The 23,675-nt window shown below is 42.0% G+C and overlaps 1 protein-coding gene across 5 annotated transcripts in view; it reads right to left on the bottom strand.

The window, feature by feature from the left end:
* The window catches only part of TRERF1 (transcriptional regulating factor 1), a 141,807-nt gene extending 119,716 nt beyond the window's left edge, over positions 1-22,091 (bottom strand). For 3 of the 5 annotated variants that reach the window (XM_006266028.4, XM_059718260.1, XM_014598089.3), the window contains exon 1: positions 21,500-21,677. The gene's annotated coding sequence lies outside the window, so the exon portion shown is untranslated. Of the gene's footprint in view, positions 1-21,499; positions 21,679-21,793 lie in introns of those variants that run through there. The other 2 variants (XM_059718256.1, XM_014598093.3) reach the window with 2 other exon arrangements.
* Positions 22,092-23,675: the final 1,584 nt, after the last annotated feature.

Consider the following 23,675-nt stretch of genomic DNA (forward strand, 5'->3'; position numbering starts at 1 on the left):
GTAACACCAAGACATCAGTCCCAAGGGGACTAACCAGCTACCCTGGATACTATGGGTGTAACAAAACAAAAAAAAGTGTCATTCCTCATCTCTGGCATCCTCGTTGTTCCGTTTCTGCTTTCTTTGTCAAGATATCTTTTACTAGACCAACTATGTAGCTTAGATAAAGTTAGATAAGCTTTCAAATGCAAGACATTCTTCCTCAGGTCAAAAGACAGAGAAGGTGACAAACCATTTACCACTCAGGAGTTGAACAGCAAAGTTAAGTCCTTTCTCCTCGCTGAGAATTGCTTGACAGAATAAGAGACTGACAAAAAGCCTTCCTCTGAAAAAAGGACTGAAGTCAGTATGTTTTGATCGTTTGTTCTGTACAACCACTGAACTTCAGATTCAAAATACTCTGTGTTTTGTTCTAATTTTTGCATGCATCTTAGTGAACACATTTCCAAAGTTTGGCATGAGCTCCCTACTTCAACTGCTACAATGATCAAGCAAGCCGATGTCTCTGTACTTGAAATCCCATGTCCTGCTTAACTGTTTTATGTTGTACAGTCACCAAATCATACGTTAAACGTCCTTGACACTGATACCATTTATTCCATTAACACAAACAATTAAGGACTACAGAAGGGAAGATGATGGGGGCTACAGAAATGGGAAAGGGGATGGATGGGGAAAGGGAAAAACAATATATGAATGGATTCAATTGCATCCAAGAGAATGCCTAGGAAACATGACCATACTTTGTACAGGAAACCCTTGCTAGTCGCGGTTTTGAATACTCGCAGTGCAAATATTTGAACCCACGCTCTCTCCCCATGCACTCTCTCTCCATAGTGTACAGTGTTACAGTGGCAGTGGCGCCTGTGGGAGCTCTGTGCTTGCTACTCCTGGGCTCCTGCTGCCGCCAGGTTCCCGCTGGCACGCACCATTCATGAACACACCAATGTATTCACAAATTTCCCTATTTGCGGGGATCTCTATCCCCCATGAATGGCGAGGGTCCCCTGTGCCATACTTTAAATAAAAAGTTACATCAGTTGAATCCCTCTCCTATTTCTTGACAAATTCTTATAAGCAGAGCCACTTCTCACAGCTTGTACCAGGATTTGTACCACTACGGTACCTTTTCCCAGGGCCTCTTGTAACACTCCTCTGCAACTTGTTAAACCTGATTTTTATACAGCTGGGATAGTGTGACATGATTCCTTAACCTTTCCAGTTACAATACTTCCTTTTTAAAGAGTTTTTGTTTGTTTGTTTTTAAACTGAAAGCCACACTTTATTTTATTTTACCCAAACAGGAATCCATCATCTCTCTTCCTCTTCTTATAGAACAGAAAAGAATTATCTATCCATTACCAAGCATTTTGCAGCAAACCAGGGAACGCTGTGTCACATGCTGGAGCTATATCTTATTTAATATTGCATTTTTCAAGATCTCTCTCTCCCTCTCTGAGCTTCAGGTTAACTTCTTAGGTTAACACAGCAGTAAGAAACAGATTGCTTTTTAAGTCCATCAGCTTCCCCTTGGCATATATGGCTGTGTGTAGATGAAACTAGGGGCATGTGTGCACAACACTTTAAAGCGGGTTAAATGCTTTTGCACTGTGTTTTTAAAAACCCACCACTTCAATTTAGGGCACTTTCATCTACACACACCGTATGAGTCCTGGGACAGGCTTATTTATTTGCACTGTGAGGTCCTATCACATCAATGATGCAAAAGCTCTGTAATGCTGCACAATGCATCCTACAGTACTTTGCATGTCTATTTACAAATCATATGCACCAAGCCAATCATCTCTGACAAACTACAGTAAAGCTTACTTCTGATATTTCTGAAATGATTCTAAAAATAGTGTATGCACACCAACACACATAGCTACTTACTCCAAGAAAAAAAAAAAACAGAAAACAAAAACCCACCTGTGTTGTTACTCCCAGACAATTCCACAAGATCAAAATTTGTGAGTTTTTAATGGCAATAATAATGCTCTAAACACATACTAATGTAATGGGTATCTGACGCAAACAATGTACAGTCTGAACTAATTTGAACTGAATTATGATGTAAAAAAATACAAGTTCCAATTTAAGAGCTTTGTTGCAACTGCTATTTTAACAATATTCCTTTAACAGGCTGAAGTTAAAATATAACGTGCCTCATTCTAAATGGATACAGTGGTGCTGTTACTACCATTTCAGTGAGATTTCTGCACTGATTCTTCATGTATTTCTTTATAAATAAACTTCTTGGTATTTTTATTGATTTTTTCATATGATAAATTGAGACTCTAGCAGAAAGAGCAAAATAACAGTACATGAAAAATTGCAGGTTTAAATTTTTTTTTAAAAAGGAACAAAAAAGAGAGGAAGGGAAAACTACTGCAATGCACTGCAACAATTTTGGGTTGTAAAATTCATTTCACTGGGAATTCTGCGTACATTTTCTAAGAGATTTTTTTGGTTTATTTTGTCAACAACAGTAAACTTATTAAAAAAAGATATTGACTATAGTATTCATTAAGTATATTTTTCAATTACAAAGAACAGCCAAGACATTAAGGTCTGAGAGCTAGATAAAATTTTCTGTTCCTGTAGCATCTGCCTTTCAAATTATAACAAAGGGCGGGGGGGTGAGTCTAGTTTTGTAATACTAAAAAAAGGTTAATCAAGGTTTTTTTTAAAAACAGCAATGGGTAACATAAATTTAAGGTATTGTATGTTAAGAGTATAACATTTACAATGTTAGGGCACCATATTACTGTGCTCTAACCATTCATCATTAGGTTTAAGATTTGCTCTTTGGACAGGACAAACTGTTTTCCCAAATCCTCCAAATAACTGAGCCCAGCCACTCCCATTCCCAGGCTCAACGTCATTGCTCCCCTGCACGTTCAAACAGTAAGATCAGGGCGAATGTCAAAACCAAGCATAACACATTATAGCCTCAGAATCCAATTCACTACTGGCCTAAGTGAGTGCAACTACACAAAGCATTCAGATTCTGGTCTCCACTCAAGAGACCAGCAGCATTACACCGCAGCACCCTGGCGTGGTAAATTCTGTAACGTGAACAGGAGCTATTGTGGTCGTAAGATCTAATTTTCTGCTATCATTTTATTAAAGATAAGCACAATTACTAATAATGGAACATTAATTTTCTTTTTTCTTGTTTTAACATAAGGGAGAAACAAGAGGATGATAGAAAAAATAAGGAAGGAAATACAATGAACTCAGGCAATAAAAGTTATAGTTAATATAAATATTATGAAAGTTTAACAATATTTCTTATTAATTTATCTAATTTGGCTCATCTTTCTCTACTGCAATACAGTGGTCTATTGGGATTTGGATTATTGGATATGTGCACTGAATTAAAAAGTCCTTGTGAGCACATGACTGTAAAATATAATTTGAATTCTTTGCAGAATCTTCAAATATTCTTTGTGCTTAATTTTAGAAACCAGGGCAACAAGGAAAAAAAAAAAAACACCTGAGGACTGTCATTTCCATATACTCTATATTTTATTTTTTGTTTAGAACCAAAAGGCAAAAAGAAAAAAAAAAGTTTCAAGGATTTTTCATCTTCCCTGGCCTTTAAAAAATGTGCTTCTGTGCTCCTATCTCCCCAATTCAAATCCAATCCAGTGCAGTAACAAATCAAAGTTTTTGCTAGGTGACACCATTTGGCACTATCCACGGCTAAGTTGAAGAAATGAGAAAAATTCATGCGACTGGGGTGTGGAGCAACAAAATTCTATGGAAGGTAACAAAACCTGGCCAAAACAGTCCCTGAGGGATTTTCAGCAGACTCCACTTTCATTGTTACTTTTGAGACGTGCAGAGACTGCAAGAGAGAAGGTCCGGATTTTCCTGGACACGTCCCCTTCTTTGGACCCCTGTGCTGTGCCTGGGCAGGTTTTTAAAATAAGAGTAACTGTCCGGGTTTTCTGCTTTCCCGGGCTGGATGCTTGGGGCTGGGAGCAGCAGGCAAGGTGATTGGCTGTTGGGGGTCATGTGCTCCCCATGCAGGCTCTGGCAAGCCAGGCAAGAGGGGAGAGAGAGAACACGAGCGTGCAGCAAGGCTGACAGGGGTCAGGGGTCTGCAGGTCAGGAGTGAGGGGCACAGGAGATGGGACAAGTGACTGTGGGTTGGGTGTTCAGGGCACTGGCAGCACCAAGGGGCTGTGGGTCAGGAGAGAGGGGCACCAGCAAAGGGCAGGAAGCAGGGTACTGCTCTTTGGGAGTGAGGGACACTAGCAGGGCTGGGGTCAGTGGGTCTGGAGTGAGGGGCAGCAGCAGGGATGGGGGGGGTGGCTTGTCAGTGACAGGCAACAGAATGGGCAGGGGCAGGGCACCAGCATATCACTGCCCCCCCCCCCCCCCCCCGGTTCCCCCCTACCAGGTGTCCTCTTTTTTGGACCTGGAAATTTGATAACCCTAAAGGCCTTGGTAATTGAATAGTCACTGTTGGGTGAAAACATTGCTACCTTGGTGGTAACAGGTCCATTTGATGGCTTTAAGTGAAATGATTTTTTTAAAGTTTCAATATACTCCCCTAGGAGTCGGTATGTCTGTCACAAAATATGGCATCTTTTTTTTTTTTTTTTTTATAAAAGAGCAGAAGTGGCCAACTTGTAGCACACATATGGCCGACTGAGGAGGGGGCAGGGAGAACAAAAATCAGACTGGGCAGGGAACAGAAAGAAGAGCAACAGATCAGACAAGGGAAGAGGGTTGGAATAGCACTTGGGGAGGATGCAGGGCTTAATTTGTAGCACACTTGACAAAAAACCTGGCTTCCCATTGTAGCTGGGCATTTAAATAGATGGACAATGGAATGACTGACTCTTGCCCCTGTAAGTCCTCCCTCCAAGTCAGGACAGTGGAGCTGTGCAAGCTACACCGCTGATAACCTTGCTGTACCCATTCTATGGAGAAACAGGACTTTGGCCTCCAGAACCATCAAGAACCTTTCTCTAGCTTTAAATCAGGGGTGGGCAATTATTTCAGCTGGATGGCCACTTAATGAGTCTTGGTGAACTGTCAAGGGCTGCACACAAAATCTTTCAGAAAATATGATTTGAACAAATTACAGATAAAAAATAAAATCATATACTAAAAGTCAAACATTTACTATATTTTAATGTTATTTCAAAAAATAATTTTTTGTCCTGATTTATGTTTTTTTGAGTAGTGTGTATAGAGGGGATTGCATAACAGCTCAAAATAAAATCTTATTTTATATTTTGTGAAGGGGAGGGTGTGCACATGTGTGGGGAGCTACCCACATGCTAGGTCCCGGCAGAACAAGCCCAGGCAATGTTGTACAGGTGTGGCCCACTCCCCTATCTGGCCTGCAGTTGGCCCCACAGCACTCTACATGGGGCTAAGCCCCACCCAACAATCCCACCCACACCTGCTGCTGCTCAGGTACTGCTCAGCTCCCCACCCCCACCCCAGCAGCTCCTCTTCCTCCTGTCTCTGCTACACTACTCTGGCTGCCCTCCACCCACTTGGCTGCCCACAAGTGGCTGCTCACTGCACCAGGTGGGCAGAGTGGGTAGAAAGCCACCAGGAACTGGAGCCCCATGCACTGGGGCAGGAGCCACATGGCTGCAGCTTCCCCTCCCCTCCAGCTGGGCATGTGTCCCCACAGCTCCCATTGCTTCCCCACAGTACCTGCTACTCACAGCAGCACAGCAGGGGCAAAAGGAAGAGAAGGAGCCACTGGAAATGGGGTGGGGGGACCCAAGCAGTATCCATGTAGCTGCAGCAGCAGCTGGAACAGCCCCACCAAGAAGCTGTGCACATGGGCCAGGGCAATGTAGTTGGCAGGGGTGGGCAGGCTCACAGCACAGGCTGCCCCTGATGGGGCTAAGCCCCATAAAGAACGCCGTGGGGGCAGCCATGGGCCAAATACAACCAAGTGGCGGGCCAGATCCAGCTCACGGGCTGTATTTCCCCCCACCTGTGCTCTAAATTAACAAAAAAGCCCACACACACACACACACACACTCCTGCATATACGGCAATAGCACAAATTTGCTCCTGTGGCCAACAATTATCCAAGAGTGTTTTTAATACCTACTTTTGGATAGAGCAAATGACCCTTTAATGCCTAGCACAGCAATACTATTTGCCTAGGTTTTCAATGTGCCTGTTTCCAGCATACTTGAGCACTTTACATTTCACAGAAATGCAGAGGACAAATCCAAGAGTCAAGCTAGATTCCTCCCTGGGCAGTAATCTGGCTACTGGCATGCAGATATGGACATACACATCCTCACCTTCCAGCTCATGTATCTATATTCTTTCCTCCCTTGTTGTTTTTGCTTTTTTTCAGTTTAGGTTTTTTGTTTTTGTATTGCTGTTGAAGAAAACAAACTAAGGAAACAAAATGAGAATGAAAACACTTTATGCACTGAGGCCCTGGGCTTCAGATAACTTCCTTAATGTGATTGTGAATAACTACTGTTTTGTTATTTAAAATAGATACAATCCCTCCTCCTACCTCATCCCTAAATGCCACCCGCTGCAAAATCATAATATATTCTGTGTAATGTATTTTTCAACCAGGAATGTACACAAGTAACAAAAAAAATCATTATTCCTACAGCAACCACTGATTAAACTCATTGTGTATTTGTAGCATCTTATTATTGTAATGCTTCTGGTATATGTTAAGGCATAAGTTTACCAGCATGTTTCTCCCTTCTTTTCATAAGATATTTATTTTTCCCCAATGGAAAGTGACTCACTTTAAAACTGCTTTAAAAATCACAAAAAATGCAGTCTGCTATAGCCAATTAAAAAAAAATGTCGACTTTAATTTGATTTCTATCCCCACCCCAGAATCCTCCAATCAAGTCTGTTTCACCAAGCTATTATGGAATCTGCCCAACCCTCCTTTGCACCCTTTGCACAGCTCCAGATGTAACTTTTTGAGGATATTGTTTTAGATTTAAACAGTACTGTCCATTATAAGCTCTTGTTATTGGACATTTTCTTTGTGCACAACTTATTAAACTTTATACTTCAATGTCTATACTAAATTACACAATGCTAAAGCCTAATTCTGTATGTATATACGCAACACCCATATCCTAGGCACCTCTAACCCAATTCTATAAATCATTGCTTATCTTGGTACCGAGTGATCATCTATGTGCAACAATGCAGTTATGGTTGTTGTGGTAACCAACTTTGCATTTTTTAATCTCATACATTTATATTCTTAGTCATAACACTGCAGTCAGTAAATAATTCTTTCCTCACCAGAATATCATGTGTGAATAGTCATTAATTTCAATTTGAGATGAGGAATCTCAGAGTTATTGAACAGCAAATTAAAAATGCATGGTGCAAAACACTAGCACTCCTAACACTCAAGAAAGGCAGAATGTCTGTGCAACAGAAAGGCTGGAGAGTCATGGAGCAAGGTATAATAAAAGAGAAGCCAGATTTTAGTAACAAAGACAAAAATTGAGCACATTCACTAGAATAGCAGCCCACCCCCACTTCTCTCACTCTCATAACCTATAGCACTCTGCTGCAATAATAGGAGTATATCTAGAACTACTCTGAATCTAGGACTACTTTGTCTGGTTGCAGGTATAAGGCCCAACCACGCCTACTCATTTAATGGGTTTTAGGTCAGGTCCTTAAATCCAGGATTTTCACCCTATGTTATCATCACACAGAACTCGAAAGAAATCCATTTAAGTGTACTCTGCTTGTATTTAAAATAAAACCAGCAGTGTACTATACAGGATCAAATAAAAGTCAAAAATACTGTCGAACATTTTAAACATCCTCTACCAAAACAAATGCACTTGGCCCTTATTTCTACACATAGAAATAGATACCAAGCACTTTATTAAGAACATAGGTCGTGGTAGAAAAGGAAAGAGTGGAGCAGGGACTGAAATAATGCATGGTCCAAATTCCAAGCAAAATCCAGGGTGGGAGAGGGAGAAATCTCTCATTCCAGATCGAGACTCTTACACAGTGAAGTATGCAGATTTTTCAGCCTTCATTTCAAAGAAACTATTCAAGATAAACCATACCTTAATATTAACTACACAACCTTTTACAACTTTACATTCCTATTTCATCTTTAGAGAACTGAAAGCACTGTTTGCACAGTCGGCACAACTGGGAAAACTCAAACTACTGGTTTACGTATGTATGCCCTCAATGGAGTTTTACCGAACTATACCAATAACAAACACTGGCCCTCAGCTTTTAGGGATGTTTGAACTGCTTATTCTCCTGCTTCTCCCCCTTCCCTCCCATGTGTTCTCATCCATTATCATCTCAGTGGAAAGGTTTTTAGTTCTATAGCAACATATGAAGGAATCTGGAATTGCAGCCCATCAGAATGGTGCAAAAATGATGAAGAGTAAGGAGTGTGCGGCATCAATATGCAATTAAAATGTCTAGATACATTTTTTTAAAAACTTGGAACTGTTATTTCTGAACCAAGTTTAACAAATTCAGAAAGAAACCATGGAAAAAAAAAAAATTGTAAGCATGAAAAATGCTCCTGTCATACTTGGGTAACTCAGAAAAATGCACAAACATTACCAAAGTTTCCATCACACTTGGAAAAGGTTATTTTTTACTGTAAACTCTTCAAAGTAGGGATTTTACCTTATACTTTCGTAAAGGAGTGTGTTCTCTTACTGTGCTAATAAACAACTTTAGAACTAGGAACATATACAACAAGATACATCCTGGAGGGTAATTTCCTAAAGTTGCTATTTGGCAACTGCAAATGTGGAGTTCTAAGTATAAATCCTGTAATTGTAGTGTTAATGTCATCATAAACTAAACAGGCATTTCACACTAACAGCTTGAAATCTACCAATGAAGGGAAAAAAACCACACAAACACATGCACACACAATTAAACCAACCTGTACAGGACAGGGCAGAGCAATATTCAGCACTATTAACATGTAAGCACAAGTCTCTAAACGTCTTTGTTGCATCATTTATTCACTTTCTCTCTCTCTCTGTGTGAAGCTGGTATGAGAGAGAAAGAAAGAACAGTTCTATCTATAAATCTTTCATTATGTCTTTTAAGAGGCAATTCACAGGTCTCAGGGTACTTCTACTTTGAAAAATACAGATGAGAGAATATTAACCTAAAGTTTTCCAATCTACAAAGCCATCTAACGGTAGTATGGTACAACTCCATGTCTGCCAAGCATAGGAAAGATTTACAGTAAATGGTGACTAATCTTTGCAGCATATACTGTATGCGCACCACTGACTCAGTCTGAAAGCTAGTTCATTCACAAGAAAACTGATTTTTTTTTAATTTGGTCCACTAGACCCACTCATACTTTAAGTCAGTGACAAGATCCCAACCAATTTCAACAGAAAAGGTTCAGGAATTCACAACTGCTATCCAGAACCAGCCTAAAGTAATACTGGATTACTTATGAATGGCAAAGCAGAGACCCATCATACTTCTGTCCTGCTTCCATTAGGAAACCTTTGTATAATGGTGAGAACCCAGCAGACATAGGACCTGCTACTAAGTGACCTGTGCCAATCATCAACATTTGGATAATAGTTTTAAGATCTAATTGCACAATGCATATATAAGGTACAGGCTTTTAAAAATATGACATGGCTTAGCAGCAAGCAGTCCTAAACAATACTGTGCACATGCATTACATACTATTAGACCAGGTACGATACACATGATGAAACCAAGAATAAGTTGCATCATTCTTTTATACTCCTATTTCTTTCTAAAGAGTTAGTGTTAGCTTTCAAGATTCCCTGGAAAACAAACAAACAAACAAACAAACAAAAAGTTCTACATGTGAAAAGACATTTTTGGAAAGATTGTATAGGGATTAAGCATGACAGTTTCTCTTTCAGTAAATTACAGCAAAGGGTTACAAAGTGGGCAGTGCCATTACTTCATATAAAAAGAAAAACAGCTGTAACTGTTCACACAGTAGCGCTAATTTACAGTCCCCAATCCTGAAAAATCCTTACTCCCAAGAGTGGTCTTATAAAAGTCATCAAAACTATTCATATGAATAGATACTACTTCAGGCAAGTAAAGACTGCAGAATTGGACCCTACAGACCAAATCTAAAGCCAACCAGAGTCTTTCCGTTTACTTCAATAGGTTTTATGCAAAACTATATATACATATTTACACAAACTCTACAGTGCCACCTTCATAGCTCTGCTCTTTTGTTTAACAGTCTATATGGAGCTAATGTTTTACCTGTTGGGCCCAAATTATTTGAATAAAGTTGCTCTTTAACAGAACAGACTTGTTAACAAAGTGATCACCCATTGAAAGAAACCTAATTGCATTTTTAAGCTATTATGGACTATGGTTCAGTTGTATGTATTGAATGTTCATATTAAAAATTCCTGTTGAAGTTTGGTTTACCTCCCCACTCTTCCCGAAAAAAGTTAAACCGGCATAGACTTTTCCACCATTATGTTAAGTATTATTTTATTTCACAAGAAATGAGATTGAAGACATACATCTAAGTAAAGAAGGCAGAATTTTAGCTTTGTTATTTTATAGTTTTTCTGCACATTTCCTCTATCCACAGACATTGCATATTACTTCTTAAACATGTGTTGTTGGTTTGTTTTGTTTTGGTTTTTTTTTTTTTGGGGGGGGGGGAAGAGGTTAAACTTTAAACTCTGATTTTCACTATAAGCAAAATCAAAGATAAAAAAAATATCCACTGTAATGGATTTGTGGTTTTCAAACACATGAACAAGGAATTCACCCTTATATTTACCCAAGAAGGTGTTTTCTCGCATTCCTTCTTTACTTCAGGGGTGTTACACTTGTCTGGCCCCACGGGCTGGATGAATGGTATGAAACCAGTTTATAGGCCAGATGAATGGTGAATGACTAGCCCCATGGCCGGATCAGGCCCACAGATTCCCCTCCATGCCATGCTGTACCCAGTGCCCACTCCAGGACCCAGTGGGAAGAGACCCATTGTTCTGGGTGCTCAGGTGCTGCCTCAGCAATAAGCCACGATACCAGGCTTCTTCCCACAGTGCTGCTGGGGCTCCAGTGCCGTGGCTCTTACCCAGGTATCTGGCAGTCAAGCCAGCAAGAGCTGCAGCAGCACCGCAGCTTCTTCTCATGGCAGGAGCTGGGGCTGGAAGAAGCAGCTCAGCATCACAGGTACGTGGTTGCCACTGTGGAACCAAACCATGGTGCTGGGCTTCCTCCTGTAGTGCTGCTGGGGCTCCAACACCATGGCTCTTGTCCAGGCACTTGGCTGCAGCCTGTGAACAAGCCATGATACTGCTGGGGCTCCAACACAACACATCTCACCCAGGTGCTTAGCTGCCACCAGAGGAAGGTCCCATATTGCAGCCAGAGTTGAGACAAAAGTCTATGGGCTGTATGCCCTGGCTTTGAGAGCCAGATGCAGCCCATAGGCTGTGTGTTCGACACCCCTGTTTTAACTTATTGTAGCATCAACTTTATAGAAACTGTAGTGAAAGCTCATTATTGTCAGAGCAGATACTTTCAAGAGGTTGTAATTTGAGATGGGGGAAAGCACAAGAGAGGGGAAAGGACTACTGCAGACACACTTCACTTCCATCTCTATTTTTTATTACACTAAAAAAAAGAATAGTCAACAACTATGCTGTTTTATAGCAAATCAATGACTACTCAAGTATTTGTACACTGACAGTCAGTCTTGGACTGCCACCCACTCTGGAAAGGCAATAGGAGCTTCTGAACAGAATTAGTATAAAGTAAGTTGAGATCTTTTGAAGAAAAAAAAAAAAAAAAAAAAGTACTGAGACTCAGTATACACCACTACTCAAAATATTCTACCAGCTCTGTTAAACCTTTAAATTTCAATGAAACACAAAATGTCAATGAAAATAAAAGTAAGAAAGGGAGTGAACTGTCTTTTTGGGAAAATACAGTTCTAATTACTAATGATTTATATAGCTTATGTCATTGAAACACCAGTGACGAAGGTTCTTCTGTTTGGACATCTGGGTCAGATAAAGGATGGCTGTTTATTAAAGAACATGATTCTTGACTTGTAGAGAATAGCAGATCAGGAGGCAGACTATGTGGGAACTGGTTAGATACTATACCAGAATGGTATGGAAGGGATCTAATAATATTATATGCTGCAGTGCAACATAAAATTCAATGGTTAGAGTACAATGTGCGACTGGCCCCTACAATGGTGAGGGAATGGGAAAGAGGGAAGAAGGAAGTAATTACTAATACAGTCTTGAACAAAAAGAAACAGATGGATACAAATTGTACATAGGGTGTAGCTACATGCAAACAATTCACATTCACAACCACCTTACACTGAAAAAGGGTTATCTACTGACCTAAAACCAGATTCCACCCAGGTGCTCAGCCATGTAAGCTTATCAAGTTTTTGCAGGCTGACAAATGCAGAGCCTATTATGACTGATTCAAGTTTGGAGGGGAAATGTAAATCCCCCTCGTTCCTGCTCACGCAATACTTTTCTTACACTCTCACTGTTCACATCTAGAGCCATCCATTAACAGTACTGGCCACCAGGTTCCAGTCAATTTTCCTAACATGAAGCAAAAGAAGTTTGGACAGTGTTCTTATGAAAGGGAGGGAAAAATACCACCAGTAACACCTGGCAGTATGAAGAAAGTTTTATCCTCTGCTTTGTTCTGAATACCCAAAGAAATTTAGAATGTCAAATTCACATCTAAAGCAAGTTATAAAGCACATCTTGGTTCAGCATCTCTACAGGATAAATATTTATTTATCTCTAGAGTATTTCTCTGTCTCATTTTTACAGGAGTTACTTGTTAGCTCATTATAATATTATTATAAACATTTGTTTATCATCATCATCATCACTGTAAGCATACATTTTACATGGAGTAGTAAAATTTATAAATAAAAAAAATATAAAATACATGCAAACAATAATAGCCAATGTGAAGAAAACGAATTAACACAGGCTACACAGTGATATGTTCTATTACTGTAAAAATCACAGTGTGCGTTTTTATCAGTTATCTTTAAAGGATGATTGGCAAGTAAAAAAAAATTGGAAACAGTGAAATTGAAGATACAAAACAGAGATAAGAATATACATACTAACAGATACCTGTGTGGGAGACATTCAGTTGAGTATGTACTGCATGCTGAACAGACAACTATTAACCCTTCTTGAAACCTGCACCACATATTGTAGGCTAACAGTCGCTGTGGCTTTTGTGCTCTGTTGGAATACACTGGTATTTCCTTAGGAACATGGAATCTCAGCACTTCAAAGGAGACAAAGCCCAATATAGTAATATTGGAGTTAGGAATGGGACTGGTTTTTGCCTGCCCTATCAGAAGCATAAAGCAGAAACAAAACTGTTGATCTAAAAATGCTGTGCGTTAAACATTATGAAAAGTCAGTTGAGGTGAATGAGAGGGCAGCCTGGCATATGACTTAATACAGCGCAGGTTGGGTAATCACGATGGAACTTTTATATTTTAAGGTTCTATTGTGGTCAAGACAAAGGTGATATTTTGAGACTTCAGAAGAAAAATACAATATGAAATGCTCTCTCATATTATAAATGGCAAGTTGTGCCTCTACTTCAAGGAAGTCTGCCCATCTGCAAGATAAGCTGGCTCCTAAAAATTGGGGAATGACAAAAACAGAAGAAAAGGCAAGGCAAAATGAAACAACTGGAAACAAAAGTAAGGGCTTCTAATACAGGCAAAGTCACTGACACGAGGCCTCTACTAGCACACCTGAGGTAAAGAAACACTTATATTTGGCTAAATCTTATATTTTTGTAACAGAAGACATAACTCTACATTACTTTATATTAAAGACCAGGATTCATTCCTGATTCAGTAAACTACTATTGTAACTAAAAGACTCCAATCTGATCTTTACATAATGAGCAAATAACTACAAAATTTATGTTTTATCTAATACTGAAATGTCTTTAAGAACTATAACTTTTCACCTGCAAAGCTCTACTGGCAGCAGGAAGTGCTATAAAGCATCATGGTAAAAGTCTCCTAGCACGATCTATACTAAACTTTCCAATCTCTACCACTAGCAGAACTACAACAACTGAAAATTCTGGGGTCTAAATCTATCAATGAAAGTGCACTGTTACTTACAACTGATTCAGTTTTCCTTTGTCTACCCGAAGTAGTCAAAGGACAGTAAAATAGCCTGGGACCTAGAACCAAGATAATGCTATGCTTTCAGACAACTGAAGAACCAAAATTTTCCAAATGAGAACTCAGCAAGTGATACAAGCTTTACTGGAAAACAAACAAACAAACACACACTTTTATGCTGAAATTTTGTCAGCATAGAAAGAAACCTTGCCCTTAAAGAAACTGCAGCTTTCAGACCTGGCTTTAAAGATAAATTATCTCAGACCTGTTTTTATTATATAAAACTAGAATGCAGACATCACACACACACCCCCCCCCAAAACTGCCCCCTCAGTGACACCTGGGGGAAATCAAAAGGATGCAGCATAGATTCATTTTACTTTTTGACCATTTAGGTTTTTTTTTTCTTTAAATAGACATAGAACTTAAGAATAAAACCTTATACATGTTGAGACTTTAAAATATTTCCTTGCTTCAGAAGGTAGGAAAACAAAATGATTTTTCACATCCTCCTCATAGAAATATTTACATTTTGATTTTGAATTCTAGAGAAATTATAGGAGGTGAACTCCCTAGCCCCAATGTACACACACCATCCTTAAAGAACCTTGGAAAACAGTGTCTAATCAGGGGCAGTATAGAGTCCTCCCCAGATGACCATTCTTTGCTCCTGAAAACAGTTGCTACTAATTAGTATTAATTTGTACTTGTCAACTAATGCAATTTCCCCTGCATTGCATTGCTCCAGTTTTACCAGTCTCTGGATTATTTTTTCTTAAAAAGCTTTCTCTAGCTCAATTAATGAAAAGGTGTTCGATGCAAAAAACAAACAAACAAACAAACAAACAAACCCCCAAAACCCCAACCAATGTGTCAAAAAAGATCACATGCTAACAATCCAGCTTCACTACAGAAGCAGTGGAATCAAAGCACTGTGATTTTTTTTTCCAGTGTAGCATTTCTTCAAGGACACATCACAACACAACCTCTATCACAAATCTTAATATGAGCAGCTGACGAGAGAAGAAGAGATTGACTGTTTTCTATTTAGACTAAAAAGACACCAGAAAATGTAAGATAAGGCCTTGAATGGTTTAACAAATGTCTCTTACCAAGGGGGAGGGGAAATTTAATATTTGTGCTCATACAGCTCAAAGCGATCTACCCACATGCCAGCCACGCCAGCATAGAGCACTGAAGATAAGGGCCCCAGATACAATTCTGACAAGTTTTCAACAGTGACTTGGGGAAGAATAAAACACTACCTTTTAAGGTAAGTGTGTATATCAGACATTTGGGCCTTTCTGCAACAGATAGTCAAATTTTGCAAACTTAGGTGGGCTGTCTGTGAAAGACGTATTACTTTTTGTTACAAAATGAACTAAAACCACAAAACTCATCTCACTTGGAACTTCAAAATATATTTATAAAAAATACTACAGTAAGCATCTAAAATACTGTAGTGTCCCTACTGTAAATTTTTCTACTAGAATACTGCAGGGGACAATACCAACAAATCTGTCAAAAAAAAATCTTGAGTCAGGCCTCATAGATTGTTCCAGAAAAAAAAAGTGTGCTCTCTATTTGCCTTCTGATTTTCTGAGCCTGAAGGGTACACTGAAGCCATTTTTCCAGCTTTTCTCTGCAACTGAGAACTAAAAAGTTGCTTAAAAATGTGACAGCCAAGATTATCATACATTTACAGAACTCCTGTAACTAAGGCTTTACATAAATCACCAGATATCACAAAGCTCACAATAAAACCATGACAGTTGATAACACTGAGTGTATATATAAAGGCAAAATACAACACAATACTTTTAAGAGCGAAATTCTATCCCAGCCTAAATTTCCAGCACAACATTAGAATTTCTGTGGTTCCCGACTCCTTCCTGTGGCAACCCACGGTGAAAGTCTATACCCACTAATCAATGAGCACTCTTCCAACAGGACCCCAGGTGCTCCTTAAGAAAGTTTCATATGATGCACCTAGTCAAGGGCAACAGAAATAAACAGTCCTCAAGAGACTTTTTAGTTTCTGTTCTTACCAAACCAGAATGAACGTCAAGATGGTGCCATTCCTCATCCCTGAAGAGCAAATCACTACTAAGTAATATGAAACATCTATTTTCCATAAGAATCTGGGGGTATGGGACTAAGCAAATGCAAAGAACATTAGTCACCCAGATTAATGCCTGGACTAGACAGCTGTATGTACAGTAACTCTTTAGAGACTGGTACGTTTTATGAACGGGCAAGACACTGCCCACAACTCAAGAACAGCAGGCAAACATGTTCCCAACACTGCAGATCAGAACTGCAGAGGAATACTGTATCTTCAAAAACTGTCACATTCCCAGGTACCCCTCAAGGACAACCACAATTAAAGTCTTTTTATTTTCTCTTAAGCAAAAGATTGAAAATTGACAAAAGTTTTGCCCGTGTCCTTCAAATCATCTTCAACCATAGCCTTTGAAGGAAGAATAGACGTTCTTAAAAAAATTTTTTTTAATTACACGTGCTGTTTTTGGGTATATGTGAGAAGGCATGATTTCCCCCTGTAATGCTACGTTGATTATAAGAAGTTTCTCAGAACTAAACATGACTTAAGAACAGATTTTATAGTACTGCATGGGACTAAATGTGTGGAATGTACTTACTTTGCAAATTAGTTTTCCCATTCAGGTATTCATACTGAGAATACTTTAGTGCCTAGTAATTTTATTCTTGTGAATCATGTCCCTGAACACAGTGGAACTGCTCTTATAAGTAAATTTAGGAAAAATACTAGTGTGTTCAGAAGTGGGAAGCCATGGAAAGAGTTGGAATATGCAACTAGATATTTTATTTATACCTATATATAATAAAAAATAAAAAAAGACAGCAATCAAAAGATATTTAAGATTTTTAAGAAATTGGAATTAAACTTTTCACTAATGTTAGTGCTTTTTCAAAAGTTTGGAAAAATAGAATTTCTCCATCACTATTATATCAAATACTGATTTTTTTTTTAAGTTTTACTTTATGTTTCAATGAACCTGGCCATAGGTTTTAAAAAATTACTTTACTGTACGAACTCTAACACTCTGTCATACAAAGACATAAAGACACCTGCCTACATCAAAATATTACTGGCAGACCTGTGAACGGGGGATTCACTTAGTAACTATTTCTTCTTCGGCATTACATCAGCTTTCTCGAAGGTTTCACCATTGTCACCAGACAATTCTCATTGTCTGATAGGTTTGAAAAACCCAGAGGCTCAATTTAAAAAAAAGGCTTACTTTGGGCTAGTAGAATAATTCTAAAGGGAATTTTATTTTGGATTTAAACTGAAACCTAAATTAGTACAAAAGGCAAGCTAAAGATGACTCAAGGAGAACAAAAATGGACTACTACATACTGGACAGAGAACAAATGCCCAAGAAACATAATTTGTTGCTTTCGGATGGCAACTGAGGGCATCCTGACAGACTGACCTGTCTCAGACTCCAGAACTTTAATGGGTAAGACTGGATGTGCAGAGAACAGAGCTCACCTGGCACTTCTTCCCACAATGCAAAGACAGCTGGTCAAACAGTAAAATTCAGTTAAAAAGAAAAAACCTATGGCATCACCAAACGTTAGAAAAAACTTTGACCGTGTCTCATTAATAAAAGAATGTTGCAGTACTGCCTTACTCCTTGAAACGCAGAAGACACACAAGACTGCTTTCCTTACATTTTTTTCAGACTCTCTACCTGACACTTAATGAATTATGTTCACAATTTAATAACTATAGTTACCTTCTTGGATTCCTGAAAGAAGTACTAAAATAATCACAGAGGTGAACTGATAGAATTTGAAGTTTAGAACCAAAAGATTCTAAGTCCCTAGTCAAATGTATGCCTCTTCCAGAAACGAGAAACTAAGCTAAAACGCATGCACGTTTCATGATATTAGATTCCAAAATACTATCAGAGATCTGTGATCAACAGCTGTACAAAGACCTAAATAAATAAATAGGAAACGAAGAATTTCTTAGTTCATCCAAACCCAAAATGAGTCACTCAATGTCAGATAAAGAGTTTAGTCATCCTGTGGTTTATTTAGACTAATAACGGCCCATTTGAAAATGGTGAAAGCAGTTGAGGCACCCCATAGCTGGACCCCAATTTCTACTGATATTAATGGCAGAGTTAATGGCATTCATTGCCAGCAAGGTTATCAAGTTTAAGCCCTATCATTCCACCAATAGCCTAATTCAGCACTGCCTATGCAGATAAAACTTCTGTATAGCTCACTTAAAAAATATATTTTGTCAAAATAAGTTACATGCTTGTATTTATTTATATTACATACATGTGTGTGTGTGCACGCGCACGACACAGCTAGTCACTCATCAGTTTATGTATGAACTTGTTTGTTTTAGCGTACTTCATAAACATGATCACCAAATGATTACCTATCAATCATAATTACCAAGACCAAATACTTGTTGACTACAAAACTTGGGGGTATGAAAGAATTAAAAGCTAAAACGTGTGGCAAAGTACAGGGCAACAGGAACAACCATGATAAGGGACAATTCATAGCTGTTACCCAAAGAAAAACTGAGGATGTAAATTTACACCATCATAGAGAAAATTATTTAACTAATTATGCATTATCCATAAATAAATTAAAATTAACGTATTTACTAATCTGCATGCTAACCTATATAATAAAGTTTATTTTGGGGGGGGCTGGGGGGGGTTAAAGAAAAACATATCTTCAGTGCCCCATGACACTAGCAGTAAAGTAGTTAAGTGCATGTTCATGTATGCCTTAATAAACCTTAGACAAAAGTTAATGTACCTTGAGAGTTTCATAAGTACATGGCACTTCACTTATCAAGACTTAAAAAAGAAATGACTGACTTTCTTACACACCTAACTAAAACACACCCTCTTTTTTATAAATAGCCATGGAGTTAAAGAAATCTTTGCTCCAATACAATTAATGTGCAAAGCAAAACTGGTAAGATAAGAAGCACAATAATCTATTTTCTGCAACAAAATTATGCAAATGGTTACACAAATGCTTCATTAATGCACTGATACCATCAGGACTGGGTGTTTAATTACAGTACCAAACATATTCTGAAAAAGAAACACAGTAAGATCCCAATCTTACAAACTTTTCCACATGGGTAAGTCCTCATGCTTTCATGGAGCCAGGGGTGCATACAGACACAGGGATCACCTATGCAAGCCAACCTGAAGAATAGGATCCCCAAGTATGGTGGATGAATACTAATCACTTCACATTTAGTGTATTACCGTGAAATGAAAGCTTCCAAAGATATAAAAGTGTATTCAGGTAAACACTTATGATAAATAATATTTATACTGCGGTTGAGTACTTCTGCAACTTTTTTCGTAAATAATTCAGTTGTGGGGCATCACATTTTCGAATGCTGTTATTATTTTCCCTTGGAAGGCTCTACACGTCTCATGTAACTAGAAGTATTACAGGCAATATTTATTTGCTGGCACAGCAAAAACATGTCTGAGTTTATTAGGCCTAATGAACTAAAGACAGAAACAAAGTTTACTTCTGAATAATCAAGCGTGGGTAGTTGACTGGTAGACATGAAAACTAATTTGTGAAGTCAGTAGAGGGATGAGTCGGCATTATCCATTTCTTAACTGGTTAACTGCCAATTAATTTTACTTGCAAATCATCTGGTATTTAAACCACCAGGGTACAATTTTGCTCACTATTCTGCGTATTTTGAGAACACAAAATTAAACGGTCCCGGCCTTAAGATAAGCAATACTTCCCAATTTATTACAAACTGCTGAGGAAAACAAACAGACAAAAAAAGTAATGCTTGTACATCTCAAGAGCTTAGCAAAAGTTCCCAGGCAGCTGTGCAGTTCAGATGCAATGGCTTGCTTAGAGAAGGATATCAGATGGAAAACTTAAAAGTGACCTTGCTAGAAACAGATTCACCTATGTGGAAGTAAGCTGACAAAACACGATTTTTAAGTATATAACATACAATTTGCAGTTTTGTTGGGCATACTCAAATGCCATTTTTGTTCTAGTGGTGGGAGTTCAACTGCATTTTCAAAATTATTTGCAGGCCAATAAGCAGGGGGAAAGGCCCACATTACATCCTTAAAGACATTTAGCGACTAACTACCTTTAAAGGGAGGTCTAAACACCTAAGTATCTGGGCATAAGTTTGCCTTTTACCAGTGCCTAATCCTGGACATAATTACAGCAAAATGCTTCCTAAGTCTTGTGCACATCCTTTTCCAAAATAAAAAAAGGAAACAAAACACTCCTTTGACAGCTCCCTCCAGAATCACCACACAGTTCGACCAGATGAAATCCTAAACGCTTTTCAGGGATTGACCTCAAGACCAAAAAGCAGAACTTTCTTTCGAGGCGAAAAGCAAGTGGCACAAATGCCCACCTGGCTTCAGGTAGAGCCTGAGAATCAGTGTCTAAGTGCTGCTTGCAATTAAAGACTTTTTTTTTTTTTTTTTTTTTGCAAAAATCTAGTAAGTCTAATAAAAGATACCACCTCTACCATGAGTTTGCCTCTAGACCAATACAGCTACAACCTGGATACTTGACAGAAGGACTGTTCAAACTCTCAGGCCTGCTAGCAAGCCTCTACACTTTTCCTGCTGCAGCTCAGGGAAGCCACACTGCGGGGAACACGGGAGAAATACCTCAGCCCGAAAGAAGGGTCCTGGTCCCCAAAAGCTTACAAAGAAACATTTTTTTCCCCATTTAGCTGGCTTAATAAAAGAGATCTAATTTCCCCAAGGAACCTTGTCCGCCTCAGCCGTCCTTAGGCCGCCTGCCATTAAAACTAGTTTCCTAAGCAGGGTGGGAAGTCCTGAAGCAGCCCTCCCCCTCCCCAAGCACCCATCCAGAGCCCAGCCTCTTGCCATGTGCGCCGGCCAGCAGGCGGAGGGGGGCCGAGGCCAATCTCAGGCTCCTCCCGGCCCGGGCTGCAGGCAGAAAGCTCCAAGTCCAGCCCAACCCGCCTCGCCGCAGCCCCGCCACCCACCCGCGGGGAGGAAACAGTTCATCCCGGAGGGGAGCCGGGCTGCAGCGCAGCACCTCCCCGTACCTGCAGCGGGCTCGCGGGGACACCTGCATGGGGGAGGGGGCCCTCTCCCTGCTGGGGCGCCTTGCAGCCGGGGCTTGGGGCGGGGGCCCAGGGCCTCGCCTACTCCTTGCTCCGGAGCAAAAGTGAGCTGCAAACTTTTTTTTCCTACCCCGCCCCCCCATCTCTACCCCCCTCCCCCCGTGCACACATGCACCGGCCCAGCCTTTGCCTACCTGGCGCGGGGCTGCAACAAGTGCAGGCAGGAGGAGGCAGGGCGCTTCCACCCCTGAATTTTTTTTTTCAGATTTTTTTTTTTGGCTATCCGGATGCCGAGTGAGCAGCGAGAGGCGTGCATGACAGGGCTGCCTGCTCGGCCCTGCTGCACTTACTGTACGCCGCTCATCCTGTAAACAAATATCGCTCCGCCAGGAAACATACTCCCCCCTCCCCCCGGCACCACCCCCACCCCTGCCCCGGGGCCGAGCGCACGGGGCGCCGCAACCCGCTGCAGTCAGCCCGGGACCTACCTCGTGCACGCCCCACGGGGGCGGTCGGGCCGGGCTGGGCTGGGCTGGGCTGGGCTGAAGAGGGGCTGCCGGCCGCCCGCGAGCCGCGCGCTGTCACCCGGCCGGGCTCGGGCGCTGTTTGCTTGGTGGATTTATTTATTGATCTCCTCGCCCCCCTTGCAGAAGGGGGAGGGAAAATTACAAAAAAAAAAAAAAAAAAAAAGCAGAAGCAGGGAGAGGAGGCTGCGGCTCCCGCGGATCCCTCCGCCGCGATGGGGCCGGCCCGGGGCGGCCGAGCAGGAAGTAAGGTGCTGGCGGCGGCAGCGGCGGCGGCCCCCAGCGCCCCTCGGCGGGCGGTGCCCCCTCGCCTGCCCCGCCCGCCGGCCAGCGAGCGCGGACCCGCCGGGGCCGCCAGGTGCGGGACACCCGGCCCCGCCCCGCCCCGCCCCTCCGGGCACCGGGCCGGTGCTGGGACCTTCACCCCCAACACACGGGCACGGGGGCTGCCCCCTCCAGCACGCACACGTCCCCCTCAAGACACACAGTTCCCTCCCGCCCCCTCAGGCAGAGAAACTGTGTCCCTGTGTCTCACCCACACACACACCGTATTCCCCTCAAGACACGCTCACAGGGACTGTACCACACACACACACACACTTTCTTCCCCCAGGGCAGAGGGGCTGTGCCTCCCCCCCAGCACACACACGACTGTCACTCCAACCCACCCAACACACGGCCTGTGCCCCCAACACACACGCACATACACATTGTTCCCTGCCCCCGAGACACGCACAAGAGACTGGCCCCTCAACACACACACACACACACACACACACGAGTTCCCCCTCAAGGCACACGCAGAGGGACTGTAGCTCCAACACATACAGTTCTCGCCCCACAAGACAGGGGGACTGTGCCGTCACCTCTCTCACACATACACAGACACACATTATTCGCACTCACAGGGACTGTACCTCACACACACACTTTCTCTTTTCCCCCAAGGCAGAGCTGTGCCCCCACCACCTACACACGCACACACGACGGTCACTGCAACCCACCAACACACAGACTGTGCCCCCCCACACACACACACACACTGTTTCCCCGCCAAGACACGCACAAGAGGGACACGGACGGTTCCCCCTCAAGACACACGCAGGTACCCCCGACACACGCAGTCCCGTCCCCCACCCCCGAAGACAGAAGGCCCGTGTCCCCATCACACACACTCGCAGGGCCGGGTGCCCCAACCCCCCGGAGCGGACTGGGGGCGAGGGCTGCAGAGGGCGCGGCTGGGGGTGGTCGAGAGCGAGCCCGGGCGTTTATTTACACGACTCCCACCAGGCGCAGCGGCACCGCCCCAGGGAGCGGCCCTGGCCCAGCGAGCTCCCAGCCGGGGGTGTCTGTGGGCTGCTCCCGTGCCGTGCGGGCGGCTGCAAGAGTTTCCTCCTCTTCCTCCTCCTCCTCCTGGCACGCCATGGCTGTAACGTGGAGGAGGAGGAGACTGCTCCGGGCACGGACCTGCGCCGCTTCACATTGGTGCAGTGGCGCCCTGGCTCCGGCTCCCCGCCCCCCGGAGCCGCAGCAGGGGGAGGCGGCCGGGGCTGCGGCTCTCCGGCTGCGGGGAGGCCCGAGCAGGTGGAGGTGCGCGGGCGCCTGGCTCGCCCAGCTGCTGCTGCCGGACAGGGCAGCGCTAAGGCGGCCCTTTCAAACACGGAGGATCCTGCCCGAACTGGTCCCCGGCTCCACCCTCTGCGCCGCCCGGAGTGCCACAGATTTCCCGAGACCCAGCCCGTCCCCGTCCCTCCTCCCTCCTTCGGCCACATGTCATCGGAGCGCTCCCCTGCGCTCAAGGATGGATGCTCCAGGTGCAGCTAGACCCGTGGCAGGTCCCCAGAGC

This window comes from Alligator mississippiensis, chromosome 1, assembly GCF_030867095.1.
Source record: "Alligator mississippiensis isolate rAllMis1 chromosome 1, rAllMis1, whole genome shotgun sequence".
Lineage (NCBI taxonomy): Eukaryota > Metazoa > Chordata > Crocodylia > Alligatoridae > Alligator > Alligator mississippiensis.